Source organism: Sphaerodactylus townsendi, linkage group LG01 (genome assembly GCF_021028975.2).
Source record: "Sphaerodactylus townsendi isolate TG3544 linkage group LG01, MPM_Stown_v2.3, whole genome shotgun sequence".
Taxonomy (NCBI): domain Eukaryota; kingdom Metazoa; phylum Chordata; class Lepidosauria; order Squamata; family Sphaerodactylidae; genus Sphaerodactylus; species Sphaerodactylus townsendi.
Genome location: NC_059425.1, coordinates 81,881,771 through 81,895,969, shown reverse-complemented (window position 1 = coordinate 81,895,969; position 14,199 = coordinate 81,881,771). Strand labels below are relative to the sequence as shown.

The following is a 14,199-nucleotide window of genomic DNA, read 5'->3' as shown; positions in this document are numbered from 1 at the left end:
TTACTGTTAATTGATTCCCAGGGCAGTTTAACTGTTAACAGTAATATCCACTGATGAATCCAGCTGCCAGATTGTTCCAGGTTAACCATGAACATTTTGGCATATTGTGGTGCTAGATCAATGGTTCAAACATAGTAATCCGCATGGCTTTTATACCTACTGATCGCCAGACATATCTACATGACTCCACTCTCTGTCATAAATACACTAAACAATCCATTGTCTGCTGCCAGGCTCTACACCACAGCCACATGTGCTCTGATCCCTCAGATTACAAAAGATTCACATTCCTTCTTAGTATAAAACCTCAATACAAAATCCCAGAAAAATGGAAGGTTCAGGGTTTTTTTTTTAAAAAAAAAAGCCTAGCCAAAAGCATGTATATTTATCTGATGCCAAAAATATAAAACAATTAGGATCACCTAGATAGCTATGAGGAGGGTATTTAAAAATTGAGCTGCCACAGCAGAAACGTCCCTGACCCTTGTACCTGCTTGCCCCACTTTAGAAGGGGCACACAGAGCAGGGACTCTGAGAATAACCTCATTTGATTGGAAGATTAATGAATACAGTGAGACTTATTTCCAAGCAAGTGGATGTATATTGCAAGAGCTCATGGGTAAAACCTTCTAAAGGATAGAAAGGAGGGCTGGCTATTTAAGGGTTTTAGAAAAAGTTATGATTTCTCCAAAACTCTTCCTGTACACTGCTTCTGAGGCCTTATATTTATCCCCGCCCAAAAAAAGATACAGTGATGGAACAAATAATGTGTGTTGCTAAGCAGTGCTTGTAATGAGGATGGCTAATGATACTGGAAGATACATGACTGCCAGCCCCATCCAAAAGCGGGGGAGAACCCACTCGTGAAAGTGGCGTGCAGCCATGCCCTCCTTGGGGCACTTGCGCCGGCGCCGGATTTGCCCTCCTTGGGGCACTTGCGCCGGTTGAGGGGTGAAACCTCTACCATGTGACCGCTGCAGCCCTCCCTGGCACTGAGATATGGCACCAAATGCAATACCAGCATCCCAGCACCCCTGCCACCCAATGGGGGCTTCTCAGCAGCAGCGCGGGGCGGGGGCTTTTGAAGCCTCCTCACAACTCTAGGAAACCTCTTTGGGAGCCGCTTGGATGGGGCTGCCCAACTGGTAGAATTACACCCTTCCTGGATCAGAAAATATCAATTCCATTTTATGTAGGTCTAATCCCAAATCAGACTTCCTAATCTCATATTGTGCACATTCCTCACTATTATACATGAAGCTTTCCTTTGCATTTTTGATTAAAATTTTTATTTTCTCATACTTAAAAATGAATTTTAAAAGGAAGTTAAGGAAAAAAACTGTTGCCATTCTACAGGCTAAAAGAGAGAGCAGAATTGCATACATAACATTATACAAAATTATTTTAACTGCTTTTAAGATAACTGATATTCCACACTAAATTGCTAAAACATGCTACATTTCTGTCATAATGTTATAACAAAATTCTCACTAGAAACCGCTCATATTTTCTCACTTTAATCCATTATGAATTTAATATTTTCTATATTGTAATTTACATCCAGCATTTCAACCATATATTTCCCTTTTTACCATTATTCTTATTTTTGAAAATAAAATGTGCAATACATTTTCCGTTTCTCTTGGAATTCTTTAATCAGTCTCTTATTCATGAAATTGGTTAGCTTTGCCATTGCTGCATATTCCATTGATTTGTAATCCCAATCCTCTTGTCTAGGATGTTCTTCAGCGTTCCATTTTGTCACTAATACTACTCTGGCCATTGTTATCAAATATCAAAAAAGTTCTTCTGAAATTTTTTCGACTGGGGAGCAAGTTATGAACCTATTAACGTAGTCTTGGCCTCCATAACAAATTTAATTTTTTTAATCTTCTGTATTTCTATATGAATGTTTTCTCATTTTTTTAAAAAAACTTTTCTACAAGTTCACCACATACAATAGAACCGTTTACTTCTTTATATTTCCAGCATTTCTCATTATAGTACTTATTCATCTTTTCAATATCTTTTGGAGTAATATATCACTGATAAAATATCTTATACAAATTTTATTTTAATGTTTGTCAGGATGTAAATTTTATACCTTTTCATAGAGTTTCCTATTGTTGAAAAGATATTTCTTCTTCATTATCTATGCAATTTTGCATCCATTTGTCCAAGAATGTTTTCACTTGTTCTGTTTCTGTGTCAAACTGAAGTAGCCATTTGTAAATTTGTCCTAATAAATTTCTTGCTGATTTAATTTCTTTTCTTAATCTTGAGATTAATTGAAAATAGAAGCCATTGCACTAATGGGGCAAGTGCAATATCTCCAGAAGTCTTACACACCCCAATACAGGGGGGGGGGGAACAGGTTGGTGAGGAGGTGTGTTCCCATGCCATAGATTTGCCCTCCCTGCAGCACTTATCATGGGGGAGGAGCAATCATGCCAATGGACAGCCACCATGGTCCCCCATCAGATCTCAGAAATTAAACAGGGGCAGCCCTGGTTAATATTTGGATGGTCAACCTCCAAGGATCATCAGAGTCATGACACAGATGCTGGCAATAGCAAACCACTCCTGAATGTCATTGCGGGGTTGCCATAAGTCAGTTGTGACTTGAAGGTACGCATAGAGACACCCACACAGCATATATTCGTACTTGAGATTCTGTAGGCTTGCAGAGATATTGTTTTATTTCACCTTGATTAACAAAGGCCCACTTCACAGTTATTAACACACACGTGTGTGTGGGGCTTCTAGCTGCCTGGACTTGGTCCAGACAATACTTAAAAAGTACCACAAACTGGTTCCTTCATGAGTGGAATTTCCATGCTGCTACTCTGATTTGTATAATTGCAGCAGCCTCTTTTGAACCACCACAGAGAAGCCAATCATAGCATACACATTAGTATTCAGGTGACTCCATCTGAATACTGCCTAGGCCAACATAAATCTGAAGGGATGATTGAAACATCCCTAAACCACATCATGTTGATGTGGTATCCATCCTTTTTTTAAAAAAAATAAGTGAACTCTAGTACAAACATTGCATACTTGGATAAATTCACACAAGGCAATAGCTACGTATTTTTGGAGCAGATGGTAAGTACTAAAATTATGAACTGAACATTCATAATTCATTTAGTGATGAGTAATGGTTCTTTTAATATAAATGTGGGGAAAATATGTAAATGTATAACGTATAGGGCATCTGAGCTAAGCACCTATTTCTTAAAGAATGAACTGCAATTTACAACCATTTGTATCCCACCTTTCTACCATGAATCTTAATTAAGATGGGGGGGGGGGGGGGGGGGGGTCATTGGTATAGTGATGCTTATCTTTGGCAGCAAATCAAAACAGGTCTTACTCCCAAGAAAGGAGTCCTTGTTTTTTCAATTTTACCTGTCCCATCCTGTCATTTAGCACTTATTCTCCATCTGAAGAGCAGAGTGCATTAAAATTGCCTGAAGTATTTAATTCATCAGTTTAGGCATTCTTTTTCACTTCCCCGATTTCTAGACTGAAGTTGTTTGCCATTTTCCTGAGTACAATGTGACAGTGAATATGAGTAACAGGCACGTCCTGTCATATGCAAAACTGTGACATGTATTTGAAAATAGATTTTAATTAATGTTAGCATTTTCATAATGGTGCTGGCAACAGGCTTCTGGCTGACTCTAGCACCATGGGAAATCGCAACTATTTTCAACTTGCTTGTTACATTGACTCCTCAATTAGAAAGTTAATTGAACCGATTACAGTAATGCTTGTCTACCAAAAAAGAGGTCGTGAAAAGAAGCTAAGCCAATTCAAAAATAGTCATGCTAATCCAATTCAGTGAATTTAAGCCAACTCAAGAATAGATATTGCTAATCCAAGGGAGAAATCCTAAACAGGTCTGGGCAGGTCTGTCCAAAGGCATATACTCCCAGAAAAGTGTTCTTAGAATTGCACTGTAGGTAGCCAGGTTATTTTGTGCCACAGCTGTGGGTTTCTGTGAGAATGAAAGTGATGGTGGTGAATCATGAGTATTTACTGTGTAGTTTTCTCCAGCCCTGCAAAACTTGTGAATCACAAAGGAAGGCATACAGAGTCAATCTGATCTAAAGGTTGAGCTATTGGACTGGTACCTGGGACCCCAGATTTAAATCTTGGCTCTGCCATGAAATTCATTGGTGACCTTGGACCACTCATGCTCTCAGCCTGGCCTATCTCACCGAACTGTTGTGAAGATATAGTGCGATAAAGCCTGAATGCCACCTTGAGCTCCATAGAGGAAGGCTGGGGTAAAAATATATAGTAGAAACACCAACAGACCTGTGGAGAAATGCTTGTCCCTTTATTAGAGGCTCAACATGTAGATCTAGGCAATTGAAGCTTTTCATGGTGTAGAAGTAAGCAACATCTCCTGGTAAATGACATGCTATTAAACCTCTATTAAAGGGAGAGGACATTTTTCCCCTCCAGGCTTGTTGTCAAGTATATTAGATATAGTCAATGGCCACCAGTCCTTTTAAAAGTATGCCTTTTCCTCTTTAAAATGCTAATAGCAGCCTGGGAACCCTGGCTTTGATTATAGCAAAACTGAATGTGGGTTGAAGAGTTTAATCCCTCTCGCTTCACTGCAAAGCTCCAAACTCCATGCATTGTTTCACTGACAGATGGATGGAGATCTCATCTGCATCACATCTGCTTATGCTGGGGTGCCATTTGCCTGCTTTTGGTGGACAAATCCCTGCCAACGCATCCTCAATCCCTGGTGATGTACAAATGAGCAGTTCGAAAAAATGCGGGAGGGAGATGTTGCCAATGTCACTTGCAGATAAAACCTGGAAGTGACTTCACCAACCTTCTTGAATTTTGTTGATCTCTAAACAAATCATTTTCCCATGCCACCCCCAAATTATTTTCTCCCCACACTAATCTTCTGGTTGTCACAGACAACTCCAGTCTATGCCCTCAACCTGCCATTTTTATAGCACTGTAACAACAGGGAGTGTCAAAAACAAGGTGGACCACAGAATTTGGCTGGTGATCATGTTTGTTTAGTGAGTCACAAGTTGTACCAGCCTGGCCTTAGATTGCAGCAGATATATTGGTAATGCTGTTAGCTGGGGGCGGGGGGAGGGTGTATTTCATTTCTCACTGCAGTTGGTTGACTTGTACTCATTAAGTCAGTGATAGTCAGTGACTTGAGAGCCACTTGTGCGGTTTCTGACCATTGTTTTCTGATGTGTCTGTTGCTCCATGTTTCATGAAAGTGGGGAAGTTCCTTGGTTGGTGGGGCTTGTGGTCTGCAGGTGGTTTCCACCACAAAAGAACCACCTGGAGGAATGGGTGCACTGTGAGCCTCCCTGAGATGCAGGCCTCATGCCCAGGATGGAAATAAATATGACTCTTTTGGTGATGATAATTGCTAATGTGGATCTCTATGAGCTGTGCCATGAACATTAAGCCCAATGATGTTAGCCTTCTTTGCAAGTCTTTTGGCCTTCCAGACCTTTGACTATCTTAAGCAGTCAACAAAACTGAGAAGTATATTGAGCCCCTAGTAGATTATCAGGTCCCCTAGGCTGTTTGGCTTGGTTGGTAGGTGGCCAACACCGGAACAACAACAAAAGTCCCTTTAGAAATGTAATGTGTGGAATTGGGCAGGTTGGCAATACTATTGATGGGTCACCTCAAATTGTACAGGTCTGTGCTGCAGCTACCCCCTTGGTGTAAAGTATGAATGGGGCAAATATATTCGTGAGGTAGCTCTGACTGACAATTACTGGTCATCTTTTTAATGGGCCTTTTATAGTACAGAATAAACATGCATCATTTGCCATCAGTCTATCAAGTCCAACCTCAAGGCCACTTCGCAGGCAGGGGAAAAATAATTACATGTCATTTTATCCCTTAAATTATTTGTTAGTTGCTGACATTTTGCCTAATCCTCTGGGTGGTACATCATGTCTCATCTAGAGTCTAAACTGTTTGGAATTCAAGTGTCATTTGAGATGAACTAAAAGCATATTTGCACAACCAAAGCCAACAATAGATTTCAACCTAGACTATTAGCCTCAGCCAAAAGACCTGCATTGAAAATACTGTTTATAAAAGAACTTTATGGTGTTGGCCACTCTACATTCATACCATATAACAGCTTAATGTTTAGTACAATGGGGAAAAAATGTAAGCTCCTGCTGGTTTGTAAAAGAATAAAAATAAAGCAATGGTGAGAAGGAGGTTGGATCGTGATTTTGCAAAGAAAGAAAACAAGTCTCACCAGTGGTTAGCAAAATGGTAAAACTGGCCTTGGGATTGGGTTTCCAGTCCCCTCCCCCTAATTAAAAAAGAGTGTTAATGATAGAATGTTTTGAAAGTAATTAATTCTTAGGATCACTGTATGTTGGAAATTACTTAACAGCACTTAACACATACACAATGGTTACTGCCCGAAGATGTGATGATGTCAGTCCCACTAGAACACAGAAGTAACATCATGCCTGTCTAGGAATTGTATGAAACTCACATAGAGTTGTTGATAGTGACGAGAGAGAACTTCTTGGACCATCTTTCTGGGCTGGGACTGGGAGGTACCATTTTGCTGTGTGCTAACCTAGAAGGCAGGTTTCAAAAAGTGATTTTGCTCTACTCCTTGGTCTCTAACCTTCAAGGCTGCATGTTGTCCCCCATACTTTTTGACATCTGTATGAAACAGCTGGGTAAGGTCATCTTGAGATGTGGGAAGTATTGTGACAAATATATAGATAGCACTCAGCTCTATCTCATGCTTTTGGCTGTTCACAGGTAGACTTAAGAAACTCTGAACTAGTCAGGAAAAGGAAGATAGGATTTGTACATTGAAGAATAGACCCTGATTGCATTAGCTAGAATATCCTTTGTTGAACCAAAGATGTGTTGTAGTCCCAAGGCAGGGACTGCTTTTCTCAGGCTTGGCTTATTGTTTCTCCTGATAGCTTCAAATGTGTAGCTAGGGTTATGCATTTCAATGGTGGCAGGAGACTTGCCCAGGCAGAACTTTTCCCCTATTGGCACCACTAGCCAGATACAGGAGATGGCTTCCATCTTTGGCCTGCACTGCTAAGGTACCTTTAAGGTGGGGAACATGTAGAGACACTTTTCCTAAAAACAGCCCCCCCATCTCACCTCAAGTCTGGCTGTTAACATGGAGAGGGTGGAATAGGATCTCAGCAGTGCTTTAATTCCACAGAGTGCATCCCCTGAATCTGCCCTTTCCTCCAGGGAAACTGAGCTCTTTTGTCTGGTGATCAATTTTAATACCTGGTGAACTCTAGGCACCATCTGGAGGTTGGAAAACCTAGGAAGTCTCTCCCCAGGGATATTTGTCTGTCACTTCTGTCTCTGTCTTCCACCAGTGGGCAAAGACTTTCTAGTTTTATCTGGTATTAATGATTCCTTAATGATTCCTCCTTTCAGACCTTAATTTTAATTACTGTTTGATGTGTCTCTAATATGTATTTTAGTTTTGGTTTTAACTGTTTCATATTAATTGTTGCATAAGTTTTAAAATGTTCAGTTTTTACTGTAAGTTGGATGTGGCAGAAACGTATCATACAAATTTTGTAAATAAAATAAATGAATAAGAAGGCAATATTGCTCTTGAATAGATGCCCACTTAAATATTCTTCTAAGGTTCTACATAATAAGCCCCAGTTGAGTACTAAAGATTTTTATTGACCTGGTTATAGAAACAGGTTTATTGAACAACTTAGCATTTCCTCAATGTTGCTAGAGCTTACATTCAGGTAATGCTATGCAATAATTCCCACCAAACATTGATTTTTCCTTGTGACCAGACTGCAGCATGTTGTGTACATTAACATCCAGCTGCCAATTGCTACACAGCTTATTCTGGAGATTCCTGGCTTCCAAGGAATTAAAACCTCATTTGTACTACTGTGCCAAAAGCTATTTTTCATAACAGATCACTTTTCCTGATGCCCAAACAATCAGGTAAAATGCAGGAAGACAGATTTAAAGGCTCTGCTAAGCACCCAGCACAGGTGTGTGATTTATGCAAACAGGCAATTTATCCATCCTTAGAAAGAATTTTCAGGGGATCCTGGTATATTTGCAGAAATATTTTTCATTCAAGCTTCTTTGAGAAATATTTTTCATTCAAGCTTCTTTGAGTTGAATTGCTATTCTGATAATTGTAGAATCCCTGGCAAACTAAGTGCATGATTTGTTATTATTCATCACACTTTTGCTTCTTTGTAAATAATGAAAGAACTCTACTAAATATTCAAGAGTTTGTGAGTGGAGCACCATACAAGCCAGTTTGTCTTAGTGGTTAGAGCAGGGGTCTGCAACCTGTGGCTCTCCAGATGTTCATGGACTACAATTCCGATCAGCCCCTGCCAGCATGGCCAATTGACCATGCTGGTAAGGGCTGATGGGATTTGTAGTCCATGAACATCTGGAGAAAACCCTGAGGAGCCATTGGAGGCCAGTAATCTCTGGTCCTAGAACCAGGTCAGAAATCAGACTAGGATCTGGGAGACCCAGAGTTAAATCCTCACTCTGCCATGGAGAATTGCTGTATGACCTTGAGCTTGTCACTCACTCACTCACCCTCAGCCTAACCTACCTCACAGGGTTGTTGTGAGACTAAAATGGAACAGAGGAGAATAACGTAAGCTGTTTTGGGTTCCCATTAAGGAGCAAGTTGAGGTATTAATGAAGTAATCAAATAAAATAAGGCTTTGGTCTCCATACAGGCTTTGGTCTTCTGCCTGTTGGCCTTACAGGGTCATCTGGTGGGTCAGGATGCTGGACTAGAAACTGGGCCTTATGTTCTCATGTATGTTTCTGCCTGGCTTGCTTGTCTTGTCTCCATCTTTGAAAATCAAAGACTCAGATCCATACCAGTTCTGCTTGTATCTCAGAGGCGAAATATAATCGGGGCTGTCCATAAATAGTCATTTATTGATATTTCATTTATAAATCGCCTTTTTTTTTGCTGACATGGGTTTTTGAGACAATTTTTTATTTAAAAAAGTTAAAAATACCAGCGAATTTCAAAAGAAAAAAACCCAGCTAGATTTGCACTCAGTAGCACCTTAATGACCAACAAGTTTTTCAGGATATAAGCTTTTGAGAGTCAAAGGTCAGTAATCAAGAAACAGTAGTCAAAGCATCAATACTCAAATGGAGATGAAAATAAAAACAAGCACTTACAAATATAACAAGAAGTGTTCCCAAAAGCTATCTGGAAGAAAAGCACTTCTGGAGGCCATAACAATTGAGCCTAACAGGTTGTCCTGGGTTTTAGATCCCTGAGAGAGGTTGCCATGATAAATGTCTTGCTTGTACTCACTGGCTTTACATTTTTGGGGTGGGAGCAGCAGTCAGGGTTCAGGGCACTCATTGCAGGACTTCAGTTCACAGTAGATGACCTATATGAGAAGGCCCTTGCTCAGGTATCTTTGCCATAGCCTGATTAGGAGGATCAGAGACAGTAAATCAATAAAGAATAAGTAAAATCACCAATCATTTCAGTATCCTTTCACAATCATCTCAAAAACTCCTGTTCCAAAAGACTAAGGACCAGTTATATCTCTCAGCTTAACTTCCTGATCAAACTGTTCTTGTATCGCTATACCAAATAACAGCTGTTTTTTAGTGTTTTCCGGTTATCTGGTGTTTTAGATATCCAGCTAAGCATTCTCATATTCTCATATCAAGGAAAGAAACATGGGATTAATCATGGTCAGACATTATTCAATTAAAAAAAATAGGGAACCATGTGAAGGTGTGAGTATGAACCCACAACATGTGGGAAGCAGGCTCTAGTTCATGGAAGTGGATAAAGACTGCTGAAAGTCCCCATTTAAAACAAATACACACACACACACGAGTTGTAATACTATAGGTACATAAAATATGAATTAACAAAGTCCTCATTACACTGAACATCTCTAAGTATCACAATATGACTTCTTCTGAAAAATGTATGTTAACTCTCATATGGCCAAATGCAGTGGTATATTTGCATTATACACATTATACGCACACATACAAAGTGGCAGTCTATGTGAACATTAAAACATTCTAAAATTATGAAACAGATTATTTTGGGGGAAAAGTCTAAAACAGTGTGTTGTTGTAGCTATTTATTTTATTAAGACTTTTTAAAAAAAGGATTGTGCTTTATAATACAGTCCATGGGGAGATGTTGAAAGGGCTGAGAAGTAGCATGTTCCCAGCACAGCATAAATGCCACTTGCTCTGGCATAAGGGACATTTATGCCAGCACCAGGGCACATATGCTGGTGCCAGGGAGCAGTGCAGGAGCACCATACAGGTTTGCCAGCATAGCCATGGTGGGGGTTCTGCTCTACTGCAGCTGCTGGTGCTGATGCCAAAGGAGGCATTGCCCAGGTGGTGCCAAAGGAGGCATTTCTGGAGTCAGAAGCATATCTTGAGGAGGCATGGGGGTCTCACAACATAGGTGCCATGTGCCTAGGTCATGTGAGGGCTGCATTTGGCTGCTTCCCTCTCCCACAAGCTAGGAAGAGGAAATGGGCCCAGGGCCAGAACGCATAGGGCAGGGGTAGGGAACCTGCGGCTCTCCAGATGTTCAGAAACTACAATTCCCATCAGCCCCTACCAGCATGGCCAATTTCTGAACATCTGGAGAGCCGCAGGTTCCCTACCCCTGGCATAGGGGAACTGAGGCTCTCCTGCCCATCCTGCTACTTGTCTCCAGCTCACCTGGTTTTGCTGCTGCTCTCCCTCTGGCCCTGCCACCTGTCTCCCACTCGCCTGGCCTTGTTCCTGCTCTCCCACCTGCCCCCCTGCTTTGCAGGGATGCACAATTTCAGTGGTGCCCTGGGCACCATTTCCTGCCAGTACACCACTGCCCAGGATGGGGTCAGCATGAGTTGGTTTCCTGAGCTCTTTTGGCCTGAGAAGTTCTGATTTGCTGGCACAATCATCTGCCAGAAGAAATGGTGATGCAACCCATTATGCTGCATACTGCACTTTCATGGAAATAAGGTGAGCATCACTTTTGGATTAATGGCTGTGATGCAGCACACCTCTTAGGAGGCTGTGTAGCTGCAACATGGATGTGCTATCCCCGTCCATGGCCCAGCTATCCCCTCCCCCTGCATTGCACTGTCATTCTGTAAGACTCCCTGAGGGTTGGAACAACCAGTATTTGTATGTAAGAAATACATTAAAATGACTATGCAAAGATATATTATAATCTTTGCATAGTCATAATATATTAATATATTATGACTATGTATAATATATTAATGTTTCATTATTTATAATATATTAATATTTCAATAATTACCAGATTTTAAATAACAAATTCTCTGCATGCCTATGGCCTCTCTCTCTCTCTCTCACACACACACACACACACACACACATCTGGATGTGTTTGTCTTTCGTAGTTTGTGTATTTGAAAGGTCATATTTGAATCTGAGGGTCCTTTAGAATCCTTGAAGTGAAAATGGGGGCGGGGGGGGGTTTCAAATAATGACAATGGCTGTGAGATGTCCTCAGATAGAATTTCTTTTTTTCTCAGAGGAAATAAAAAGGAATTGCATATTGACATACATTTCTCTCGGGCTCAATTATGTCAAATGTGTCCATCAACACACAGCCTGTGTTTCTGAGCAAATGCATTGCTTTTCATTACTAGGATAAATTGTAATTATAAAATGTTCAGTTCCCTCAGGAACTTTTGAAACCTTTCATGAATCAAAGTACAGCTGCTACAAAAGATTTTTTTTTCTTGCCATGTTTGAGCCAACCTGCCTTTATTTATTATGAAGGGAGACTGGAATCTGAAGAAATACACAGTTATCCTTTCAAGCTGCTTGAATGCTTTGCATATGCAATGCCAGAGAATATGTCCCTTGTGCCACAAGGTAGTTTACAAATTAACTGTGAGATGTGCCACATTCATACATTTCCAGTGAGCATCTCAAGAATGAGAGAACTTGCCAACAATCTGTCAGCACTATACAATCCATGCTCAACCCTTTTCTGAAATCCCTACCAGAATCAGAGAACACTAGACATAGTGGATTGGACCCCCCCCCCCTGCCCCCCTCCCAAAATGTGCTGACACAAGGACCGTCATTCCAGTGGAAGAGGTTTGTCCCACCAGTGGAAGGCTCCTTATGTCAGATGAAAGCTCCATCAGTAGCAAGAGCAAAAACTTTGAAGCCCTTTCTGGCCTTGGTGTGACTGTCAGCCAAACCGACTTGTGAGATGGGAGGGGGAAAGGGGGGGCACACCCTTCTTAGAAAAGATCACCATGACAACAGCATGCTACTCAGCAAGCTCCTGGCAGCAGCCATTCAACATGGGCTGTGGCAGCAGCAGCAGCAGCAGCAGCAGCAGCAGAACCACTGAGGGAAGCAGCAGCCAGCCCGGGGAAAGTGGAAGTCTTGCACTGCTACAATCATGGATACTTCCCTCAGCCATGCAATGAAAATGGATGGGGTGGGGAAATTGGGGGTGAACAAGACAACTCCCAAAAGGAAGTAGCCACTATGGCATCGCCAGGCTCCAAGAAATTCAGTGCTCAAGAAAAGTGATGACAGCAATTTGGGGAAGTTTGGGGGAGCTTGCATGACAGGGGAGGGTGCCTAACCCTAGACAGGGAGGTGAGGCAGCCTTGACATTGGTGCTGGCAGGCATCACTGGAGCTGGGGTGGACCAGTAACAGAAAGAAAGATTCAGCAAGATGGGCTCAGCCTGTGCCTCAAACTAATTCTAGTTCAGTGTTTTCCCTGTGAATTAAGTATGACTACTTAATCTGTAAAACTTGTGATGTGCATCTGTTCTGTCCACTTTATAGAATTGGTGCTTGCTTAGCCTCCAAGTTATAGATCGCACTGGTAAACAAAATATTCGAAATACTAAACTTGAAAAGAATAGTGTACAGTTGCCTCATGCTTTTAACTTGTCTCCTCGCCAAACTCAAGAGTCCCAAACACCGCAGCCTCTCCTCATAAGAAAGGTGCTCCAATCCCTCAATCTTCCTAGTTGCCCTTCTCTGCACTTATTCTATATCTTCGATATCCTTTTTGAGATGTGGCAACCAGAACTGAACACAGTACTCCAAGTGTGGTCGCACCACTGCTTTATATAAGGGCACATTAAAGCATCTTAAAGCATCTTAAAGAGTTTGCACAGCAAGTGAAAAAGTTTTTAAAACATTTTCAGAAAAAAACTGCAAAAGTCAAGGGTGTATTTAGAGCATTTTCGGGCTGGAAATAAAACGTTTTTTACTAAATACGTTGTGGAACTTCTTGAAGGAAACATTTGCCCTCAAAAAGTTTATTTTGGTTGTGCAGAAAAGGCTACTGTTTTCCAGTGGAGTCAGTACACACCCCTTTCGTGATTGGTATGTGGCATGTTATTAGTCACCTCAAGGTTATTAGTCACCTCAGCCGATTTCTACAATAAGACTGTTACCTCCCTAGCTAGTAAATTCTCCTGGCCTTTATTTTGTCAGTCTGGCAACCCTTCCTGATTATGCATAGGTGATCTCCTTACTTGAGACTGGTATATTGTAGAGACTTTGTGACTCCCTGCTGTCATTTCAGTTCTGAATTTTGACTCTTGGTATCATCTAGCTGCTGATCCAAGCATGACTTCCAGGTTTTGACAGGCAATCTAGCCTATGCCCTTTCACAAATCATCTTGTAAAACTGAGATCTAGATACCTCAGGATTGCCTCCAGTAAGATGGTCAAACAGAAGTGTCATTTTGCATGTTTGTGTAAGTAGAGCTTCTTCGCTGTTATAGTGGAATGACCCTGTTGGTCTCTTCTGCCTCAAAAATAAACTCTTGTCATGCCTTTACAGTGCCACGTGACTCCTGTTTCTTTCTTTTGTTACAGTATACAAAGTTTCAAATCATTCTAATGCCTTAATCAGTCAGTGGAATGGATCAGTCTCTATAAAAAAAATCCATAGGGTTAAACAAGCAATGAAAATGATCTCTTTATTTGGTCTGTTCCTTTTCCAGATGCTATAATTTTCTGTAAGGAGATCCGTTTGCCACTAGAGGGAGATCCTGCACTTTGACCAAAACAGCTTCAATGAACATTGAGGCCCGTTAAAATTCATTGGCTTGCTTGCAGTTATCACTAATGTATAAACTTTCCTCCAAAACTGTAAGCAAAG

At 41.1% G+C, this 14,199-nt stretch overlaps 1 protein-coding gene across 1 annotated transcript in view; it reads left to right on the top strand.

The window, feature by feature from the left end:
* Nucleotides 1-14,199, top strand: part of PIGM (phosphatidylinositol glycan anchor biosynthesis class M) — a 28,524-nt gene extending 14,325 nt beyond the window's left edge. The window contains exon 3 of the transcript XR_007243564.1: nucleotides 14,042-14,199. The gene's annotated coding sequence lies outside the window, so the exon portion shown is untranslated. The remainder of the gene's footprint in view (nucleotides 1-14,041) is intronic.